Below are 22,331 nucleotides of genomic sequence, written 5' to 3' on the forward strand. Positions count from 1 at the left end.
ACACCTACCTTATAGGGTAGATGAGAGGATTCATAAAATAATGCACGTGAAGAGCCTTAGCAAAGTGCCCCTGAATAGGCCCCTTCCTCTTCCTCTTTCTGCTTCTCCTCTTCTGACATTATTTCACTTTTTATGCAACTTTGAACCAAGTCACAAAAATTTACCAAGGCCCGCTAAGCGTCTGGTGCAGGAGCACAGAGATGGTGAGGGTGACGGTTATATATTCAAACAACTGTCACATGATGTGCTAATGCTACATTACTGGCACGAGTCCAGAGCTAGGTAAGCTCAGGGGAGAGAGCAATGCGTCCATGGGGATCCTCAAAAGTGAAGTCCAAACTAGATTATTGAGGGGCTGGTTTGATTTCTTCAGGCAGAACAAAAGGAACGGTGTGTCCTAACACTGAGAGCGGCTGCCATTCACTGAGCATCTGCTATGTGCCAGGCACTGAATCAGGGACCTCAGCTAGTTCTCCCCCACTGTCAGAGCAACAACAATACCCATGATGTGTGTACTACTGTTATCTCCATTTGATAGATGAGAAAACCGAGGCCAGTGAGGTCACTGAGCTCGCCCAGGGTGGGGCAGCTGGTAGAGGCAGAGTGTGAGCAAAGATACAGAGGCGTGGCAACTCCTGACTGGCCTTCAGTCTAGCGCCTCCCACAGGGCCGCGTTACACAACTCCAGGGACGTCGGTCGCCACTCTGTGGCCTGGGAGACATTTCTAAAACACGGCTCTGGTAAAGTCACGCTGCTGCTCATGAACCCGCTGTGGCTCCCCACTGCGTTCTGGACAAGGGCTGCCAGTCTGGCCGGCTGCTTTGGGCCCCTCGGGACTTTCCAGCATTGTCTCTGGCTATCCCCTTTCGCATTCCCAGGGTTCTTGTCTGTGCCTGAACATTTCCTGCCATTTTCTGCCTCTCAGGTTTTGCTCAAGCCTTTGTTTAGAATGCCCTTTCCCGGTATATTCACCTGTCTGCAGCCTACCTTTCCTCCAGGGTTCAGTCCAATTCCCACCTTCTCTCTCTGCCCCCAGGTGTCCCTGCCAGAATCAAGCCTTGGGGAGTGTTCGTTGAGTTGATTTGATCTGGTTTGAATGACAGGATGAGAAAAGGTAGTTCCGCTGGGGTGCAAATATTTGCTAATGAGATTTGCCATTTACTGGCTGTGTGACTTAGGAAAGTTATTCAGCCTCTCTGAGCCCAAGTTTTCCTGTCTGTAAAATGGGAGTTATCTCGGTTCCTACCCCATGGCATTAGTGAGGGCTCAATGAAATAAAACTTGTAAAGGAAATAAGGCCTCCAAGATGTGTCCTGAGTCCCAGCCTGGGAAGGAGCCTTGCTGGGTGTGTTCAGGCTGCTGGTGGGTCATGACAGGAGAGGCAGAGGAGGGAGGGGAAGGAGGTGGCCCCTGTTGATGGGGACTCTGTGGCTCAGGCAGGCTGGGCTGAGACAATCCCAGTGGTGTTTGATAAAAGGCAAGGGCTCTTCTCTGGCCAAGTAAATATTATAAGAAAAGGCTATCTCCAGGGAGCGGCACCCTCCCGCTCCCCCTTTGAGGGCCAAAGTCCCCAGGGGCCAGTCTGGAGGCTCCTTTTATGTGACTGTAAAGTAATCCAGGGCCTGGCAGGATCCAGCCTGGGCGGCACTGAAGCGCAGGGCTGCATTGATGTGGTCAATGATTATCTTTTATGCCTGGCCATAAAGGCAACCGCCCAGCCCTCTGGACAATGCCCCCTCCAGACAATGCCCCCGGAGGGTGGGTGGAAACACACACACACACCTGTCTGGCAGGAACCTATCCCCACCTGAGTTCTCTCAGGACATCCTCACAAGGCATCTCCATCTCCCTCAGCCGGTCCCTGGAGACGTGGCCCAGGAGCTAATGGGGTTGGGTGGCAGTAAGTGGGAGCCAGTGAAGTTCGAGACACAAAAGAGCTATATCTAGGGCCCTGGATCCTGATCCAGGTGGGTTTGTTCTGAGGGGAAGGGTGGTCACCCAGACTCAGCGGGAAGGAGGGTATTCTAGGACAGAGCAAAGTCCATTCTCAGTTGACAGGCGATGCAGGTGAGGTCTGGGTGTGCAGTGACTTGCCCTGGGTCCTGAGGAAGGAGACAGTGGCCAAGCTGGGAGTCTCCCCTGAGGCTCAGAGGGGAGCTGGGAAGGACCCGAAGGCCTGGCCCTGAGGCTAATGTTGGGAAGAGATCAAGGATGAGCCCCTCAGGTGGCCATAGAGGCCACATGCAGTGCTCACACAGGGCCCTTCTCACCCTGGCCTGATGAGTACAGCCCTTACCCACCTGGAGTGGGCAGGCCGGCTGTGAGGGGGCAGGGCTGGCACATAGATGGCGAGATTAATATTCCGCCTCTTGGGCTGATAAGGCCTAGGAACCTCTGTTCCTTGCTGAACCGGCAAGAGAGGCTGGAGGAGCAAGGACAGCAGCCCCGGGTAGGGGGTTCTGGCAGGTCAGCTGCCTGGGGCATTGTTGCAGGAGCCTGAGGCTGGAGATCAGGAGGCCTGGAGATCAGGAGGCCTGGGTCCCACCTCACTGGGCATCACTGTCCTCCCCAGGCTGAAGGGAGAATTCTGTGCTATCTTCTTGGCGTGCACGCTGGGGATCAAGCCAAAGACTCCATAGAGCAGCTCTTGGACAAGTGGGGCTGTTATCTGGAGAGAAGAGAGCTGCTATTCACAGTGGTCATAAATGCTTGGTGGAATCAGAGTGGAGTTGCTTTGAGCCCTAGCCAGAATGCTCCAATCAACCTTCAGCTCTGATAAAGATAAGTGGACCCAAGGTGATAACACACAAACCAGAAACTGTCAACAGGCACTAATTAGGGCTCTGGGTGCTGAGCCACACCCAATACACCTGACGTGAGGAGAAATCTCAGGTGGGGGAGGATGAGGGGGGCCTGTACCTCAGACTTGTTGCCTTTTTGTCACCTCCTCCTTCCAATGACTTCCTCACTCCCACCACAACCCCCACCCCCGCCTGCAAGACATTACATAACATAACACAAAAGAACAAAATGTATTCGAACACCGTACAATATAACAAGATTAGTGTGATATAACAGTGGAAAGAGTCCAGAATTGGGAACCTCATTCCAGCCTTGCTCTGCATAACATTGAGCCAGTCATTTCTCCAGGAGCTTCAGGCCCCCCTCTGCAAAATGGGGTGGAAATGGGGCAGTTATAGTAATCCCCTGCAGGGGTCCCATCTAGGTCTACAGTTCATGCTCTTCTGCTACAAAACCCTGCAATCTGCGAAGCGCACAAAACATGTCGCTGGTGCCACCCAGCAACGCTGGGGTGTGTGTGACACTTGACAGAACCACAAATCTGTCTGCAGGAGAGGGACCTGTGTGGAGGGCTCCGAGGCGCAGACAGTTCTCAGGGCTCCTGGAATCCCTCTCCTATCTGAGCCAGAGGTCAGCGTGCCTGCTGCCTGCTCGCAGGGCACTCGGCGTCTATTTTTAACTCGGTGCCCCTTAAATAAATGTGGCATTGGGCGCAATGGTTCATTTCCCTTCCTCCCCTCCACGAGTGTACACACACACACTGAAGGGGCCGGCCAGAGGTGACCCAGGTGCGGAGCCTGGGCTCCCAGTGTTCAGGTCCATGCTGGGCCCCCTGGAGCTGGGGGGTTGCTAAAGGGACCGGCCCCACCCCTCTCCCAAGTTCAGCCCAGCACAGATTCTGCTGCCCACCGGCAAGCCCAACCTGAGGACAGGGCAGGGGCCCACTGCTCTTCATGGGAACTGGTAGGAAAGGTGTGGACAGGGTCGGGCACGGAGAAACGCAGGGGTGAGGAGAGGGGGAGGAAAGTGGCTGAGGAATGGGCGAGTCAGAGGGAGGAGAGAAGGGAGGAGGGCCCTGGCCTGCCTTCCTCTGGTCACTTCTCCAGGCAGCAAAGAGTTACCTGCACCACCAGCTTGCCAGGCTCAGTACTGGGCAGTGACTCAGACCCAGGCCCGCCCACTGGCTCTCACAGGGCCCTTGACAGAGGAGAAGGACAAACATGAATGCCTGTGGGCTGCATAACAGCCACAACAGAAGTCACTATAAGGGGGAGTGGCTCTAGGCTGGGGGCACATTCTCCTGCCTGGGGCAGCTGGCAAGGGTGCAGTGAGGAGGAGAAGGGAGAGTCCCAGGAAGGTGGTGCCCAAGTTAATCTTGAAAGATGGGTAGAAATGCATCATTCCTTAACCTCTCTCAGCTTCAGTCTCCTCATCTGAACAATGGGTATAATTAATGGTACTTTCTTCTTAGGCTTCTTGTGAGGATCAAATGAATGCATATATGGAAAGTTCTTAGTACAGGGCCTGGCTAACACTAAGTGCTCAAGCGTTGATTGCTGACTTTACGGTCAGGAAGGTGTTTCAGCAAAAATAGGAGGGAGAGCATTTCCGGCAGAGCCAACAGCGTGTACACGGGGGTGAAAACAAAAGAAAATAAAATGCCCCTCGACCCTAAGCAGTCTGGCAGGTCTTGGGAAGTGGTGCAGAGCCACAGCGTGTGCTTCTGTGTGCTGGGCAGGAGCCGGCAAGTGGAGGAGTGGGCCGGCCACTGCAGCAATGGCTAGGTCCGGCCAGGGGGGAGTGGGGCCCAACAGGGCAGCCCTGGGGAGGGGAAATCCCTTGAGACTGGACCATGAGGGCCCTACCTCAGCTTCCAGGGGTTGAGTTGGGGGCCCAAGGCTTTATGAGGCTTGGGTACTCTTTCTGTGAGGCTGGTGTGAGAAGGGGGAGAACTTGAGTGGGGAGAGAGAGAGAGGGAGAGAGTGAGAGGGAGAGAGAGCACTAGAATTTGTACCCCTTCTGGGGAGGGAACAAGAAGCTCTCCAGTACCAGGAGGTGCTGGGGCCTCTGCAGGAGAGGCCAGGAGGCCGCACTCACACTGCTGCTCTGGCTCAGCCCAGCACTCCTCCCTGGCCTGCCTCAGCCCCACACCTGGACTGTTCCATCTCTGGTCAGAGAGTGGCTGGGTGTGAATGGGAGTGTGTGTGTGTGCATGTACATGCGGAATTTCTAGATCAAAGAATGCTCAGGAGGCCCTGCTAAAGATCAGGTCAGTGAGGAGTGAGAGCCTGGCCCATCTCCTCAGGCCCTGGCACCCGGACAGCTCCTCCCACCCAAATCCGCTGGGCCCTGGGGGCAGCAGGAGCTGACGGGCCTCTGACTCAGGCTGGGCAAGGAGGAGGGGCTGGAAGTGCCTGGGCCGAGGAGGGGCCTGGTTAGTCATCTGCTGAGTGGCAGGCTCTGCACTTAGCCCTGGGCAGGGGGCAGTGTGGCCGGGGCTTTCCTGCCACCGAAACAACAGCCAGGGCCGGGGCCAGTGGTCAGGACGCAGCGTAGGACATACTCTTGGGCCCCTGAGCAGCAGGTGGAGGTCCTGGAGGTGAGTCCAAGGCTGGTGGCCGAGCACAGGCCCAGGAAGCTCTTCGGGGATTTGCTGCATCAGTGTCACTGACAGCTCATGGGAGGCTGTACCGTGCGATGGGCGTGGCAAGCTGTCAGGGGCAGGCCCCGCAGCAGCCAGCCCAGTGCTGGGCGCACAGTCACACACTCTCTGGTAACGGGGTGGGACCGAGCAAAGCTGGTGAAAAAAGTGCTGGGGGCCTGAAATCCTCTGAGAGTCCAGAAGCAGCCCCCATAGACGCGGCAGGATGGGAAAGGGTACTGGGTGGGTCTCACGCCTCCCAGGGCCCCTGCCCAGAGAAAAGGAACTGCCCTGATGCCCACTCCAAGCTTTCTGTGGGACTGTGGGTGGGACCCTTCTCAGCTTAACCCAATTCCAGCCGCAGAAGCCCCGTGGAAAAATCTCCCCTGAAAGAAGCCGCCTTTGAGCTTTCCAGGATTGCTGGCCTGGGGCAGAACTAGGGTGGCAGAGGAGGGGGTGGTATGTTCCAGAATAGACTTGGACCCAAAGCTGCGAGCACAGTGTTCCTACCGGCCTGATGCCTGGCCCTGGAGGAACCAGCAGGTCACAGGGATGTGCCTGGCAGCACCAGAATGAGGCAAGCTGTGTGCACGTGTGTGTGTGTGTGAAACACAGGGCTGAGAATGACCTGGAATGTCACATGTCCATGCCACTAATGCCAAAGGCAGTGTGGACCAAGTAATCTCACCTTTTCTTTTTTAAAAATAAATTTAAAAAGAGACCTAGTATAGTGCAGTGGTTAAAGTGCGGGCTCTGGAGCCAGACAGGCTGGGTTTGAATCCGGACTGCTCTGCTGGCTCCCAGCTGCTGTGACCTCAGGTAAGCTGGTTCATCCGTCTCTATGTCTCAGTTTTCACAACGGTAAAATGGGCATCAGAATAGTATCTACCTCTAAAGGTCATTGCAAGGATTAAATGACAACTATGAATAAAGTGATTAGAAATGGACCTTACACAGAGTGAACACGGCACAGTGTGATTGGTCCTTGCTGCAGGAACGAAACTCCATGTCAATCAATCAATCAATCAATGCCAGGCCCAGGCATAGGCCAGTACCGAGCTCTGGACAACTGGGCCCACGTGGGGTGTGGCAGGGCCACCAGCGTCAACACATCCAAAGTCCCTGGACCCGTTGAGTTGGCAGAGGGCCTGCCCTGGCACTCACCAGCCCTGAAGAAAGGCCTAGAAAAGTGCCTGGGCTTCCCAAGGTGTTAGTGGGTGGAGGAAACGGGATGGGGAGACCCCGGCCTTGGCTGCAGGCTCCTTCCATGGCCTGCTGATCTCCCCTGCCCTCGCTAGATGGCTAGGCCTGGCTGACCCGTCAGTTGTGCATCTTTTCTACGTAGAGGGGAAGGTACGAGGGTGCAGGACTCATTCCATGGGGGTGGTAGTGACAAATGCGTGCTTGTGGGGGCTTAAAGTCCTCCAGCCCGTGGGGGCTCCCCTACTCTGACTAGAATTCCATAGCAGGTGGTCCACACCAGCCTGTCTGGCGCTAATTCTTAGCTGACTTATATTTCTAGTGATTTCATCCAGCCAGTCAGCTGGTCAGTCAGTCAACAAACACTTATCAAGGCTGTATTGTGCGTCACACCGTTAAACTTTAGGTATACAGAGATCTCTGTCCTGAATGATGGGACCAGTATGTGGGGTCCCAGATTGAGTTGGGAAAGGGGTTCCCAGTTGTCGGAATAGTGTGGAGCCCACCCAAGGTATGAGATGTGACTGGAGGAGGGCAAATGTGGGGAGGTGGGGCAGGAGGCAGGGTTGGATGGGGAGATCAGGAAGGGCCCCGTGGGTCCAGCTTTCTCTGGAAGGAGCTGTTGAAGGTGAGATTTAAAGTGTCTAGAGGGTGAGAGGTGTTCTGACATCCCACGAGGTTGGGGCCAGGAGCTGTTCAATGAAACTTTGCAGGTTAATGTAGCATTGGGGTGTATCTGAGGGTCCAGGTTGCCCTATACATTGTAGACCACACGACTGGCTCATTCTGGAGTTGTGCAATGGTAGTGGCCCTGTGGCATTTGGGGCCCTGGTGTTTCGGTATCAGTGAATGGGTGTCCACTTGTGCGTGTCAGCCAGCGTCTGTGGGGTTGTGATTCAGCCAATGGCTATGTGTGCGAGTGTGTGTTTGTGCCATGATTTGGGCACTCCCTAGCTGCTGGGGGGCTATTTTTAGAGGTGTTAGCTCATAGACACTGCCCTCCCCCCACGCCATCCTATGCACACCTGCTCAGGGGAGAACACCTGGAGGTGATTCCACATCTGGGCTTGTACCTGGCTGGAAGGTGAGTCTCTGGGCATCAGGCCAAGCAGGTGTTGGCCTCCCTGGGAGCCTGGCCAGGGAAGGAGACAGGGAATGGGGCGGGAGAGGGCGGGGACTGGGGTGGGAGTAGCTGGGTCTTCAGGCCATTGTGGGGACTGAGAGGGAGATATCCAGTGGCCATCCACTCATTTCTGTCTTCCCATTTGTCCATTTAGCTGCCTGTGTCTTTCAGTCCATCTGCTAGTCGATCCATTCATCCATCCATTGGCCACCTGTCTGTCCCTGGTCCCTCCCCCCTCAGGCACCTCATTCTCAAGTTGTCTGATGCAGGCTATGATCACAGGCCTCGCCCTGACCCTTGATAGCTCCCAGGGTCACAGCACACCCTCATTCCTGGTGCTCAGCCCGCCCAGTCAGCCTCCACTTCACCCCGTGGGTGTCATGAGGTCCTAGCACAGACACGTTTCTCCGCTGCCAGCCCTGGAATCAAAGATGCTCAGATGCCCCTTCCAGCCTTCTTCCCAGAAGGTCTTCCTGTCTGTCGCCATACAAGGCTTCTCTCCTCCAGGGAGTCCTCTCTGACCACCCTGCTCTGATCTTGTGTCCTCAGGCCTCACTCTGCTGCGGTTGTGTGCAGGCTGTGGGAAGCCCGGCCCACGCCCAATGGGAGCAGAGCTGAGTGCTCCTAGATGGAGAGGGGCCACCTAAAATGCGAGCTCCCTCAGAGCAGGGGGCCAGGGACAGCCACGGGGCAGGTCACATGCCCCCCCCCCACCCTGGGATTTCCTGGGACATGATCCAGGCAGACCTTTCGCTACCCAGAACTCCAGCACAGTGCTGTGGCTCCCCTAGGGAGGATTTTTCAGTAGAAAATGATGATTCCCACACCCTCCCAAACAGAGGCTTGAAGCTGCTGCTTCCCTAGGACCCCACAAAGTCCTCACCGTGGCTTGGAATCTGGGTGTGGGGGATTGGCCAGGCCACAGAAGGACAGGCCTCCTGGTGCTGCCCTCTCTGGGGCCTAGGAGAACTGGAACACTGGGGCGGGGTTGGGGCTGAGGGTGGGGTAATTAATTATAGAATGTGTGTTTGTGGGAGTGTGTGTGCACACATTAGTTTACAGAGCAAACATTTTGTGAGCACCTGGGATGTGCCGGGCACTGTTATAGGCACTGAAGAAGCAGCAGTGGACAAAACCAATAGGGGCGCTGTCCTCAGGAGGCTGGTATTCTGGAGCCAGGAGCTGCTGGGTCTGTGCCAGCGTGTGTTGGGGAGTGTGAGTGTGGTGAGAGGCTGTGTGTGGATAAGGGGGCTCTACGTGAACAGGGTCAGGCCTAAGCAAGGCCGTGTGCATGTCAACTTGAGCGTGTGTCTTTGGGGGTGTCTGTGGGTCCCCTGGGTCTGTGCTAGGCAGTTGGCGTGTGTCTGTGCAGGCCCAGAACTGGCGTGCACATGCATATCAGCCAGTCTGGGAGGCTATGTGGCAGCCACACCTGGCTGACTCCCAGGCTGCTAGGCTCTTATTTTTAGAAGTGACAGCCTGTAGATCTCCCCCCACACCTGCTCAGGTGCCCAGCCTCTGGGGAGGGCCCAGCTGGCCTGCGGGGGGAGTGAACCGTCTCAGCCAGTGCCGCTGGTTCTCTGCCACCCAGGCCCACTCTTCAAACAGAGCAGCCTGTGACCTCTAGTTAAGCAGGGTGGGCTGTGCCTGGGGCCCCGATGATCACTGGGGAATCCCAGCTCCCATGCCCCACTCCTGCAGCCCTACCCCCTATCTCCCAGGAACCTCCCACCCCATCTCCCTTTGCAGGAGGCCCAGCTCTGGAACCCCCAGGACGCTGCTGGCCCACCATGCACAGCCCAGTCACCCTGAGAGGTGGGCCAGGCAGGGCTGGAGGTGGGAGGAGAGGAGACAAGTGGGCCAGGGATGACCTCCTCTCTTACCAAATGGCTGGGCCCCTCTGTCACCCACTCCTTCCAAAGGGCTTCTTTGCTGGCTGCAGGTGGACCGTCCAGAGAGGCAGAAGAGGCTGGGCTGCCCGTGTGTCACCCTCCCCTGCCTCTAATCCCTCCTCATTCTCTCCCTTTTGTCTCCCTTCGGTCTCATCTTCTCTTTCCCTTGTCAATTTGCTAAGAGTCAATAACAACGCGCACCGAGCTCCAACCATATGGCAGGCAGGGTGCTAAGCGCTTTACAGGTATGACCTAATTTAACCATCACAACGACCCGGTGAGGTCACTGTCATCCCACTTGACAGGGAGAAAGCTGAGGCTCCGAGGGATCCAGGTCACCCAGCAAGGAGGGCGCAGAGTAGGGCTTCACACCCAGGCTCAGACACGTCCTTAGTCATCCTCTGTCCGTGGGCTCACTCTCTGCTGTTCTCCTCCCTGACGTAGTCTTGGTGGGAGCTGAGCTGTGGCTCAGGAGCCCTCCCTGGGCTGTGGGACGGGGTGCGCAGAAGGAGGAGAGAGTGACACATATCTGGGATCCAGGTAGTGGCCGTGGAAGATGGAACAGGGGGATCCCAACCACCTCCCTTTGCTCTGGCCCCTCCCCTGCTGCAGAACCTTCAGTAGCTCCCTACACACACATAGCAGGGCAAGCTTGAAGTCCTCTCAGGCCAATGTGCACCTTTCCTGCACTACCACCATCTCCTCCTCCCCGACAGCACCCTCTAACCAGGTGGTCTTGCTCTTGCCCTGCCACCGGCATCTGTGCAGGGGGCTTCCCTTCCAGGACAGCTAAAGCGTAAGAAGAAAAAAGGCCCTGCCCAGAGCTACTTACCAACTTCACTTCATTTCATCCGCATAATGTCCCTACAAGCTAGGTTTCCTAGTGCTCTTTGTACAAATGAGGGAACTGAGCTCAGAGGAGGGCAGCAGTTTGCTCAAGGCCACACACCTGGTAGAGAGCACAGGTGGGATTCAAAGCCACTCATCTGACTCCACTGTGCCATTCAATTCAATGGATTTAACAGATCGTTACTGAGTGTGACAGCTCCATCCTATGCCTGCGACTGGGGATAGACACAGTATTGGGGGAGGGCGTGGGCACGTGTGCACATGCACATGCGCATACACACATGCGCTGGGCTCTAACACCACGTCCTGTGGGTCCTCTCTGCCCTTCCCGGCTCAGTTTCAGACTGGGAGGGAAGGCAGACAGCAAGGAGGGGGAGGTGCTGAATTGCTCACTTCCCAGTCTTAAAACCTTCACACTTGTGACTTAGACCCCAGATGGTCCCTTTCAAGGAATGACCTCTATTTCCCTTTAAAAGAGGGCGAGAGTAGGAAACAGAAAAGCACATTTTGTTCTGATGTCTTGAGATGTCATTTAGGGACAATTTGTTCCTTTTCCTCCCTATCTCTGTCCCCCACTTCCCACTCCCATCGCCACCCCAGGCTGGTCCTGAGACCACAGATAGTGTCACCTCTACCCCTATTTTTCCCAGCATTGTTTTCCCAAAATCCTGGTGTCCAGCGCTGAGCCACTAGCCTGAGGGTGGGGGTGACACAGAAGATGGTTTCATCTCTGTGACAGTCAGGGGTTTGGGGAAGGAGCCAGGGGTCCTTGGCTAGCCAGACTCAGTCAGATCCCCTTCACTGTCTCCTACTTCTGGTGAGAAGGTCAGCTTGTTCTTCGACCGGAAGGTCCATGAGGGCTGAGACCTCGTCTGTCTGGTTCAGAGGTTTATAGGCTTTTTAAATAAAACTATCATTGGCCCTTGACACGCTTACTTTTGGAGGCCCCAGCCAAATCACATGAAACATATTAAAATGCACTCTGATTCCACATTGAATGTCATTTTATCGTAAATTTTTAAAAAGGGTTTTCAGATAATTATCATTGTAAAATTATCCAACTTAACAGTTAATGTGTTTAATTTAAAATTGACTCTAATTTCTTGAAAAGCATCACGCGTACTTGGGAATTCTTTGAAATGAGAACATCTAAACCAACAAATTGCTTTCAAATATAATGAAATGTTCACGAGTTCCAGGTCTTCCAGTTAACGAACTTGCCGTAAGATTATGTTTGGTTGACAGTAAATTATATCATTTTAGTTTCAATTTTCTAGTTTTTTTTTTTTTTTTTACGATAATGTCAAGTTTAATCTGCCAAATACACAAGTTGGATTTGTGGAGCATGTTTCCTGGGTGATTGAAGGGTAGGATTAAGAATTGGCCTGGGGGCCAGCCCCGTGGCTTAGCCGTTAAGTGCGCGCACTCCGCTACTGGCAGCCCAGGTTCGGATCCCGGGCGCGCACCGACGCACCGCTTCTCCGGCCATGCTGAGGCCGTGTCCCACATACAGCAACTAGAAGGATGTGCAGCTGTGACATACAACTATCTATTGGGGCTTTGGGGGAAAAAATAAATAAATAAAATTATAAAAAAAAAAGAATGGGCCTGGGCCCTGGTCAGGTGGGTGGGAATGAGGCAGGGGAGGGCAGAGGGGAGGGCTCCGTCAAAGGGGACTGGCTGGGGACGAGCCATGACCCTCAAGGACCCCGGGGCTGGGGCTCTCAGAGGACAGCTCTTCTGAGTGAGCACCCAGGCACCAGACGGGCTGGTTGTTGCAAACTCAGCAGCAGCTACCCGCAGCACAACGGCCCCTACCATGCAATCTACGGGACAAATGGAAGCTCTTCTTACCCCACCTCCCAGGCACCCCCCAACCAGGGTTCGGAATTCTAAAAACAGCAAAAACATTCGAACGGTTACAAATGAAATGCCGTCCTGCATCATTCTGTCTCAAAGATAGCAGCTGCCCCCTCCCCCCAGCCCCGTCCCAGCCCCCCAAACGATTTCTGTGCCAAGATGAAGAGGAGGCCGCAGGCCGTGGGGAGGCTTCTCATCGTGAGGGGCTGCTGCAGCGGTGCCAGGGCACGGGGTGGGTGAGACACGGCAGTGGTGCTGGCAGCACCGCCCAGGTTGCTGGTCTCTCCTGCCATGGGCCATGCTACTTATTCAGGGAGAGCCACTGCATCCGTTTTCCCAACAAAGTCGCGTCGTCTTTTGCTTTCCTCTCTTCTTTCTTCCTCACAGCCTCCAGCTTGGCAAGGTCAGCCTTGGCTTGCTCAGTCTTCCCAGCTAAATGTATTTTCATGTAAAGCTCTTTTGCCTTCTGCTTCTCGATTGCTTCTCGTTCTCTCCTGGAAAGCTCCTTGGGCCCGTCCAGGTCCAGTTGTGTGAACTTGTTGGTTGTCTGTGCCACCCAGTTGGGGTTCTCAACGTCAGTGAGCCCTTCCACACCTTTGCGCTTTTGCTGGTAATCATCTTCTTCATCCTCACTTGCATCTGAGTCTAGGGATTTCTTCTCTTTTGGGGGTCACCTGCAGCCCCATCTCCACCTTCAACTTGTTCCTCTTCTCCCCTGGCCTTCTGCTTTTCAGCCTGGAGCTGTGCTTTGATCTCCTTGGGGCTCGTGTACTGCCTCAGCTGGCCTTTGTGGCCTCCCCTTCTCCCTCCTTTAGGCATCAAGGCTCTGGCAGCTGCAGCGGTGGCACCTCGAACTGACCTCTAGTCTTTTAAAAATACTTTGAAGCCAATTCATTTTCCCCCCTGGGTCTCAAACCCTTTTGTAGGACCTCAAAAATTTCATAGGTCCCAGATACTCTGCCTGTGTGACTGAAAGAGTGAACAGTCTGGTGCCCAGCAGTTCCTTCAATACTGTTGAAGAGAGGGAAGAGAAAGAGAAATACAGTGATTTGGAAATAGGAAAAAAAAGCTAACATCCCTCATAATAAAGAATGAAAATTAAAATGAGATACCATTTTCATTCTCCAGGTTGGCAAAGACAAAAAAGTGGTTTTTGGTACAATTTGGTGTAATTTTTTGAGGACAGTTGGATGATATCTATCAAAATACAAAATGCACATTCCCTTTAACCCAGAAATCACACTTCAAGGAATCTAGGCTCCTACAAATGTACAAAGATGCATGGAGAGGGCCGGCCCTGTGGCTTAGCGGTTAAGTGCGCGTGCTCGACTGCTGGCGGCCCGGGTTTGGATCCCGGGCATGCACCGACACACTGCTTCTCCGGCCATGCTGAGGCCGTGTCCCACCTACAGCAACTAGAAGGATGTGCAGCTATGACATACAACTATCTACTGGGGCTTTGGGGGGAAAAAAATAAATAAAATTATAAAAAAAAAAAAAGAGGCATGGAGAAAGACTTTCATGGCCATGCAAAACTGGGAATGGACTAGATGTTGACCAATAGGGCACTGACATAGATGGCAGGACATCCCCACACTGGAATGATACATAGCTGTAGAAGAATGAGTTGATATGGAACAAATACTTTGATACAGAGTTAAGTGAAGAAAAGTCAAGGTGCAGAACAATGCATTATTTCTCTTGTGAAAAAAGGAAAATAATATACATTCACATACATGTATTCATATTTTTACATTAGGAAATCTCTAGAAAGAATTGGAAGGAGACTTAGAAACTGGGAAGAATGGTTGTCTCCGAGAGGGAAACTGGGAAGATGGAGGGAGAATTACTTTTCGCTTTTGCTATGTTTAATTTTTTTTTTAACCACCGGTACATATCTCTTTTTTCATTAAAAAAATATAGTTGACAAACAGACAAATGCCTGTGGAATAAAAGTAAAATGAACAGACAAACGAATGAGTGAATGGATGGATGGATGAGGGAATTCCAGAGACCACATGCAGGAAGGAATTGCACTGCAGCCTGGTGTCCAAGGGGCTCCCACGACCTGGTGGAGGAGACCTCCAGGAAAGGTGGAAAGCCCGACAGTCTATCGACTGTGGGAGGAGGGGAGGGGAGGATTCTGGAGGCTTCCTCCTTGAGGACCTGAAGGATGGAGAAGTCTGGGCAGAGGGGAAGGAGTGGATGGGGAAGGTTTGTGGGTTTCTGTTGTGGGAAGGCTGCCTCTCCACCCCCGTCCCTACTTCCAGCTCCTCCTTAGAGTGTCCATCTATTTCAAGCCTGGAAAGTCCCAGCCCCTAGTGTGATGACTGGCATATAATCTGTGGCAATAAATAGTGGTTGACTGAGTGGATGGAATCAGTCACTGGTTAATCTAGGCCACAGTGTTAGTCACTCCTGACCCTTCCCCAAACACCTCCCTGCCACCCAACAACAACAACAACAACAACAACAACAACAAATGACTCTCCCAGGGTTGCCGTGTACAGCTGTGTGGGCTGTCCACTGCACAACTCCAGGAGGTGCCCTTTTCATAGACTGGCATGTGAGTGATGCCTCCTGAAGTTGTAGGACATGGTGAACCTGCGAAACACTGTTTCTTCTTCTTTCAGGCTCAGGGGAACAGAAGCCACACCGAAAGGGAAAAGGGTAAGGGAAGGGGAATTTCCTCATCTGGCCACCGCGGGCTTCCCCTCCCTTTCCCCCTCAAATTCCTAAGGCCCCTCCCTTCCTTTGTTCCTAACTTGGGCTTAAGGTGACTTAGCCAAATCTGGCCAATTACTCTGTTCCTCAACTAGAGTCTGGAACTTGCAGTGTGATCTTGGGCAGGACCCAGAACCTCTCAGTTTCCCCATCTAAGAAATGAGTAAATGTGCAGGGAGCAATTCTTGATGACCCTCCTTGGCTTGAAGGGGCCTCATGGGGATGAAAGTTTGAAGGAATACATCCTGGCAGGATGTGGCATCCTCAGAGGGGACAGATCCCTGCATCCCCCCGCAGTTCTGCCTGGCCGTCCACAGCCTTGGGCCCTCAACTCAGCTTAGGGGGGCAGCATCCCGGAATGGAAGGAACCTGTGCAGGCAGCAGGAGCCCTGGTCGAGTCCTGACTCTGATGATACCCACTGTGTGCTACTGAGCAAGCCACAGCCCCTGCCTTGGCCTCAGTTCCCTCCTCTGTGGAATGGGTGCTTTGGCCAGATCGGCAAGTGTCAAATGCTAGACTGAGTCTGTCATGGCCTTTTCTTTCTTTCTTTTTTTTTGGTGAGGAAGATTGGCCCTTAGCTAACATCTGTGCCAATCCTCCTCTTTCTACTGAGACAGATTGGCCCTGGGCTAACATCCGTGCCCATCTTCCTCTACTTTATATGGGACGCCGCCACAGCATGGCTTGATGAGTGATGTGTAGGTCCACGCCCAGGATCTGAACCCATGAACCCTGGGCTGCCAAAGTAGAGCACACAAACTTAATCGCTACACCACCGGGCCAGCCCTTTGTCATGGCCTTTGCTTTTTCTCTTTAATTTCTATATTTTTTGTTTTATTCTTTCTGATTACAAACATCACATATGTTCATGAAAATTCAAACAGCACCAAAATGAGTAACGTACCAAGTGAAACCCAACCCTTCTTGAGAATCACTAACTCACTGCTAACTTTTTTTTTTGGTAACGTTTAATTCTGATATAATTTCAAATTTGTGAAAAAGTCACAAGAATAGTACAAAGACTCTGGCATACCTTTTACTCAGATTGATCAATTATTGACACTTTGTCCCTTTTGCTTTATTTCTCTCTCTCTCTGTACACTGATGGATGTGTTTGAGAGTGTGAGAGTGTGTGTGTGTGTGTGCAATTTCTTCCCAAGCTATTGGAGAGTAAGTTGCAGACAGTGCCCTTTTGCCTCTAAATGCTTCAGGGTGTATTTCCTAAGAACAAGGACACTCTCTTACAACGTAGGACTTGCACAACCCCTGCAGTTAACAAAATCAGGAAACTGACCACTGATATAACGCTGTCATCTAGTCTACAGTGCATGGGCACAGTCAGCTGTGTCATGACCTTTTCATAGGTTTCCAGAGAGAGTAGAAACATCCGGACAGCCTGGAGTTCTTCTTAAAGCTAACAAGTATTTAGCTCTAAGGGTTGTGCTCAATTCTAAAATCATGCTTTCCCCTGTCCTTTTAGTTTTATTGGTGTTTAAGATGTCCCTTCTTGTATGATATGATGGTGAGAGTAGAAAGTGGTTTATTTATTATTTGCTTTTGATAGTCTTACTTGGCAAAATAGAAAGTGGCGATCCTGTGTTAGTCCTCAAACTTCCTTTGTAGGGATCCCAGGGTGTGGTCCCCCCAGCACCGATGTTCTCTGAGTCCAGGTGAGTCAGATCACCGGAGACATTCCTGAAGCCTGTTTGAGAGCATGGCTGCTCCTAATGCTGGGAGGGAGGGACAGGATAGGCAGCCACAGGCCCTGACACTCTGGGAGCAAACAATCTCTCACCCAGCAGAGTGCCCCTTCACGCTTTCTGTGGCTCTCCAGCATCCCCTACCTTGTGAGTCTCATGGGGAGGCAGAGCCCTCCTCCCACCCTAGAAACCTGACCTCACTTACCCAGCCTCCTTTGCAGCCACAGGGCAGGCATGTGACCTGGCTCAGCCAATCAGATACACCCACCCAGGAACTCTGAATCTTAAACAAGGGATACAAAGAAGCAGAGATGGGATGTTTCTGACAGAACTGGCCGCAGCAGCAGCAGGATGTTTTCAGGGGCAGTGGAGCCTCAGGGCCAGTTGCGCTAGTGTCCTCCCTGGTCTGGCCCTGAGGTGTGATTTGGGCTGGGGTTCTGGCTGCCGTCTGGTCCTCCCTGATTCCTGAGCCTGGCTCTCCAGCCAGCCCGAGGAGTCTGTGAGCTTTCTGTTGCTTGCAACCAAGAACCCTGACCAATAAATAGAGAGAAGTCAATATCATGGGAACGGAGAGGAGCTGGGGCCTGGAGTGTGGATACACGGGTACCTGGTGAGCAGTGATTCTGTGGGGTGGGCAGCCACAGAGGAATCTAGTTTCCTTATCTGGAAGGTGGATGGGACACCATGTCTGGGTGCTAGGTGGGGCAGCCCAGACAGGAAGTGCTGAGCCTGAGGGGTAGGAGGGATGTGAGAGGAGAGAGCCTGGAGCCCGAGGATGGGGCTGGGAGGAGGGAGATGAGCTCGAGGAAGGAGGCGGGCGTAGCTTTGTAGGAGGAAAAAGCCAAGCTGGGTTACACGGTTCCATCTGCCCAAAATATTTTTTGACCCTTTTCTATATGCCGGGCAGTGTACTGGTTAATAAAATAGTCTGGGGGTGGGTCCTGTTATTTTCATTTTACATATAAAGAAAGGGTGATACAGAGAGATGAAATACTTGTACAAGATCAGAAACGCAGACAGGGACAGGGCCAGAATTCACACCTGGGTCTGTCTAATTCCAACACTGATGCTCTTAAGGACCTAGGCAGATGCTCAGATGAGAGACCGATGTCTCTGCCTCCATCCCTGAGTTTTTACATATTTCCTGTGAATACTTTAGGTGAAGTATACTCCCTGTAAGTACTTCGTGAGGCAATTCAGTTAAGTAACAGAATCTGGGGCCTGGCTCACTTTGTAAATACCAATCTCCTCCCCTCCTCTTCCCCCACCTGTAGAAAAACTGGGTCTGAACAAATGAGGAGCACACACAGTTGGCTGCCTACCCAGTGACCCTTCTCCCTCCCACTACCCTCCCCCTCAGTACCTGCTGAATCTGGGTTCGTTCCAGGTGTTCATCCTTTTCCTTCTGGGCTCAGGGCTAGTACTGTGGCAGTAATAGTGGGAATATCCTCCTTGCTTGGGATAGATTCAGGCATGAGAAGTGGCTCAATTCTAGCCAATGAGCAGTGAGAGACAGTCTTCTGGGAAAAATTTTCTTTGATCTTAAAATGGGACACAAGGATGAGATGTTTCCTGGGGTATGTTTTTTGTCTTTTGTCTCGCTGCTATGGACATTGTTTTGTGACAATGTGATGTCTGGGGTGGTGGCAGCCATCTTGTGACCATGAGGCAAGCTAGCCAAGGACAAGGCAACAAGCGGATAATAGCCGAGAAGAAAAAGAGGAAATAACCTGGGGCCTTGATGATGATGTTGAGCTGCAGGATTAACCTCTGCTGAAGCTACCCTTCCTCTGGACTTCTTGTCCTGTGAGATAATACACTTTCCTTATTGTCTAAGCCAACTGAATAGAAGTTCTCTGTTTCTGGCCACTGAAAACATTTTTACTGATGCATGAACCATGGGATCAAAAAAACAAACTCCCAACATACTAATTTGATATGCTAACAGCTGACAGCAGGGACAACAGCCATTGGTTAAATGAGAAAAACCTGATTCCTCAACAAAGGGAGGCCCTAAGAGTTCCTTTCTCTGCTGGTTCAGAGGGAAGAGAGTGCAGTAGCCTAAGGCCCTGCATTCTGCATCTTGTCCAGGCATATAGGAGGGCTCCTATCAGAGAAGAGGTCCACTCCTGGCCAGTTGAACTTCTGACTCCCATTTCCTGTAGGGTCAGCAGAGGAAAGCAGTTTTATTTACTGAATCAGGATGGAAAACAGATGTCCAAGCACCCTGCTGGGCCCAGGCTCACCCTGGACAGAGGCTAGGCCTGTTCTCAGCCCTGACCCACCCGCCAACCCCGTTCCCCACATCAAGTCCAGATGTGATTTCTTCCAAGCTCTAATAATAACTTTGATTTGTTGCAGCCAAGTAACCTTCGCCCCTTAGCTCAACCCTAAACTCATCAACTCTCCAAGGAGAAGAACAGGAGTTACACTATGAAACATTTGTAAGGAAGCCCAGGTGGGGCAGAGAGGAACGTGGACTTGAAAAGCAGACCCACGTGGGTTCAACCGCAGCCTGGTCTCGTACTAGCTGCGTGTGATCTTGACCATTGTATCAGTCGCCAACTGCCACGTAACAAGCCACTGCAAAACTCAGTGACTCAAAACAACTATTTATTTGCTCATGGTTCTAAGATTCGGGCAGGGCTTCATGGGACAGCTCATTTATTCTAGGTGTAGCGTTGTGTTTCGTAAGTGAAGTCTGTGGCGCAGTGGAGACATGCACAATATGCATGCCCATCCTCTTCCTTGCATCCCTGTCCCTATACAGAGAGTTACTTTTTCTTTAAGTCCTTCCTTACCTATCAGCCAGCAGAGGTAGAGAATCTTGGGAGAATGTGTGCATACCAAGAAGAGAAGCTCTTCCCATAAGCAGCCTGCAGTAATTTTAAAAAATGGCTCCCGGTCACTTGACTCAGAAAACCCCACAAAATCATGCAAATCAAGAGGGTCAAATCTTCGTGTTCACTTTAATAACACCCGTGAAACTGCCCTGGCCATCAAGGATGTGCATATCTGAAAAGCCATCTGAGTCTGAAGGATGTCACTTTACAGAAGCAATGTGTGCTGTCCCGTTGTTACAAGGGCGGAGCTGGGAGGGGTGCCCCGGGCAAACCGCGGGGCTGGACACAGGGGCGGTGGCACAGAAAGAGTGCTGAATTTTTGCTGCTCATGCTTAAAAACGAAGAGAGTAATGCTGAACTTAAAGGTTTAGATGTAGACTCGCTGGTCATTGAGCATACCCTGGTGAAGAAAGCCCCTAGGACGTGCTGCCGCATTTAACGGAGCTCCGGGTCTGATTCACCCCTGCGAGAGCGCGCCCGCCACGCTGAGATGCTCGTCACTGAAGAGAAGATCGCTCCTAAACCAGAGAGGAGGTTGCACAGAAGAAAAAGATATCCTAGAGCACACAAAAACTTATGGCCACCAATAAATTCGGCATAAAATAAATGCAAATAAAAGTAAAAGCAGAAAAAAAAAGAAATAAAAAATTGAGTTTTGTGCAGTATTTTGAGCAGTGTTTCCACCATTCTGGAGAGAATGAAATACATGTGCATACACAAGCTATGAAATAGAAATTGCATAATTTTGGTGATTCCACATGAGTTAAGTGCTCTAATATTTGCATTTAAAAGCTGACCATGGGCCGGCCCGTGGCTTAGCGGTTAAGTGCGCGCACCCCACTGCTGGCGGCCCCCATTCGGATCCCTGGTGCACCGTCGCACCGCTTCTCCAGCCATGCCGAGGCCGCGTCCCACATACAGCAACTAGAAGGATGTGCAGCTATGACATATAACTATCTACTGGGGCTCTGGGGGAAAAAATAAAAAAGCTGACCAGTAAAATCCATGCTAATATTTTTAAAATTTAATTTTTTCTTTACTTAGAACAACATTAAGTAGCAAATAAAAAACATCATGATGACTTGAGAGAGTATGGAAGAAAGAAGGGCTTTATATTTTAGTGCCCCTGGAGTTGAGAACGAGGAGAGAGAGAAGGGACTGGGAGGGCAGCTCCCCCTGGGCCATTTAAGGACTTTGCCTTTTACTATGGATGAGATGAAAACATACCAGCAGGTTTGGAGGAGAGGGGCAGTGGCTGCCGCCTGGACCACAGACTGCAGCGGGGAGCCAGAGAGGGGGCAGGGAGATAGGTGGGACGGTGGCCTGGCTAGGGTGGTCGTGGTAGAGGTGGGAGAAGTGGTGGGATTCTGAACAATTTTTTGGAGGTAGAGTAGACAGGATTTACTGTCCACTCACAGGAAATCAGTTTGGCCTGGAAAGCAGGTGTTATCAAATTCTCCTTTTATAGGAGAGAAAATCAAACCTTGGAGAGATTGAGTGACTTGCACCATGTCACATGGTTGCTAAGTCGTGTCCCTTGGCAGGCAGGAAGGCTGTGGGGTCTGTCTGAGGCTGACTGGTAACGGGGTGTGTGTGGTCTGCTTGTGGGTGTGTCTACAATGTGCCTTTTTCTGGGTCTTCTTGTTTGTCACCCATCTCCACCTGTCTCGCCCCACCCCCTTCCATCCTCTGTTCTCCTTATGCTCTGCAGGCACATCTCCATCTTCTCCCAGGCCCGTTTCCAAGGGGCCTACGTGCTTCTGGTGCCCCCGAGAACCCATCTACGTCTACGACAGCGTGTAAGTACATGTGTGCCCTTTGTCATGATGGCATGCCTTACGTGAGTGTGAATGTCCCTAATGCAGGGGTGTCTGAGTGTTACTTTGGCTGTGTGTGAGATGTATGTGCATATCCCTGCCTGTGAGAACCTACATGTGTGGGGGCTTCAGGGACTGAGTGTGTATGTGTGTGCAAATGTGTGCGTGCACGGAGATGTCCCTCTCCTCTCTACCCATTCAGATTAGCTCCCATCCTAGGGGCCCAGGTCAAGCCTCCCCCCTTGTTTCTACTTCCTCATTTCCCACCTCCCTGTCTGTCACAACTGGACACTGGGCTGGCCCCCATCCTTTGGTGGTGGTCTGGCTGGTTTAGGGGGACCCTATCTCCTAGAATGCCAGCTCCCACAAACTGCAGGGCAGGGTGGACGTGCATGCACACCCTTGCCCCGGTCAACCATCAGCTAGATCTCCTCAGGTCCGCTGGCCCCTCCCAACTTCCTTGGTGGTTGCTTTAATGGGGGGAGTGGCACTGACCTCAGAAGGGTCTGGCAGGCAGGTCTGGTGGCCTCCAGCAGGCAGAGGGAGGTGGGGCAGAGAGTGGTTGCACCCCAAGCCTTCCTTCCTTCCTGTGGGCGGCCAGGTGACCCTCCAGGAGCAGGATGGAACTCCACACTGCACTGTCTCAGTGAGCTCCCAGGGGCTGGCTTGTCGGGGCCCTGGGACCCCAGAGACTTGCCCCCCTCAGGGAGGCCTATGGGCCCCAGGGCAGCCTGGTCCCATCCTTTGCTTCCTCCCCTCACCCCCCTTTAGGGCTCCCCAGGCCTAGGGCCTCCTCCCTGAGCTCAGGCCCCAGAGCAGTCATATGCTCCCTCTGGTCTAAACCCCTTTTCCCTCTCTGTCCCCTTCTTCCCATGACA

The 22,331-nt window shown here is 52.5% G+C and overlaps 1 long non-coding RNA gene and 1 pseudogene across 1 annotated transcript in view; one reads left to right on the forward strand and one right to left on the reverse strand.

Moving 5' to 3' along the window:
• Nucleotides 1-12,553: 12,553 nt before the first annotated feature.
• On the reverse strand, nt 12,554-13,191 carry LOC101404046 (28 kDa heat- and acid-stable phosphoprotein pseudogene; annotated as a pseudogene).
• Nucleotides 13,192-21,243: 8,052 nt separating this feature from the next.
• LOC147915978 (uncharacterized) overlaps nt 21,244-22,331 on the forward strand; it is a 32,388-nt gene continuing 31,300 nt past the window's right edge. The window contains exon 1 of the long non-coding RNA XR_015553658.1: nt 21,244-21,435. This is a non-coding gene — a long non-coding RNA (uncharacterized LOC147915978). The remainder of the gene's footprint in view (nt 21,436-22,331) is intronic.

The sequence above is a fragment of the Ceratotherium simum genome, chromosome 11 (assembly GCF_057802395.1).
Source record: "Ceratotherium simum simum isolate JZ-2026a chromosome 11, ASM5780239v1, whole genome shotgun sequence".
In the NCBI taxonomy this organism is placed as follows: Eukaryota; Metazoa; Chordata; class Mammalia; order Perissodactyla; family Rhinocerotidae; genus Ceratotherium; species Ceratotherium simum.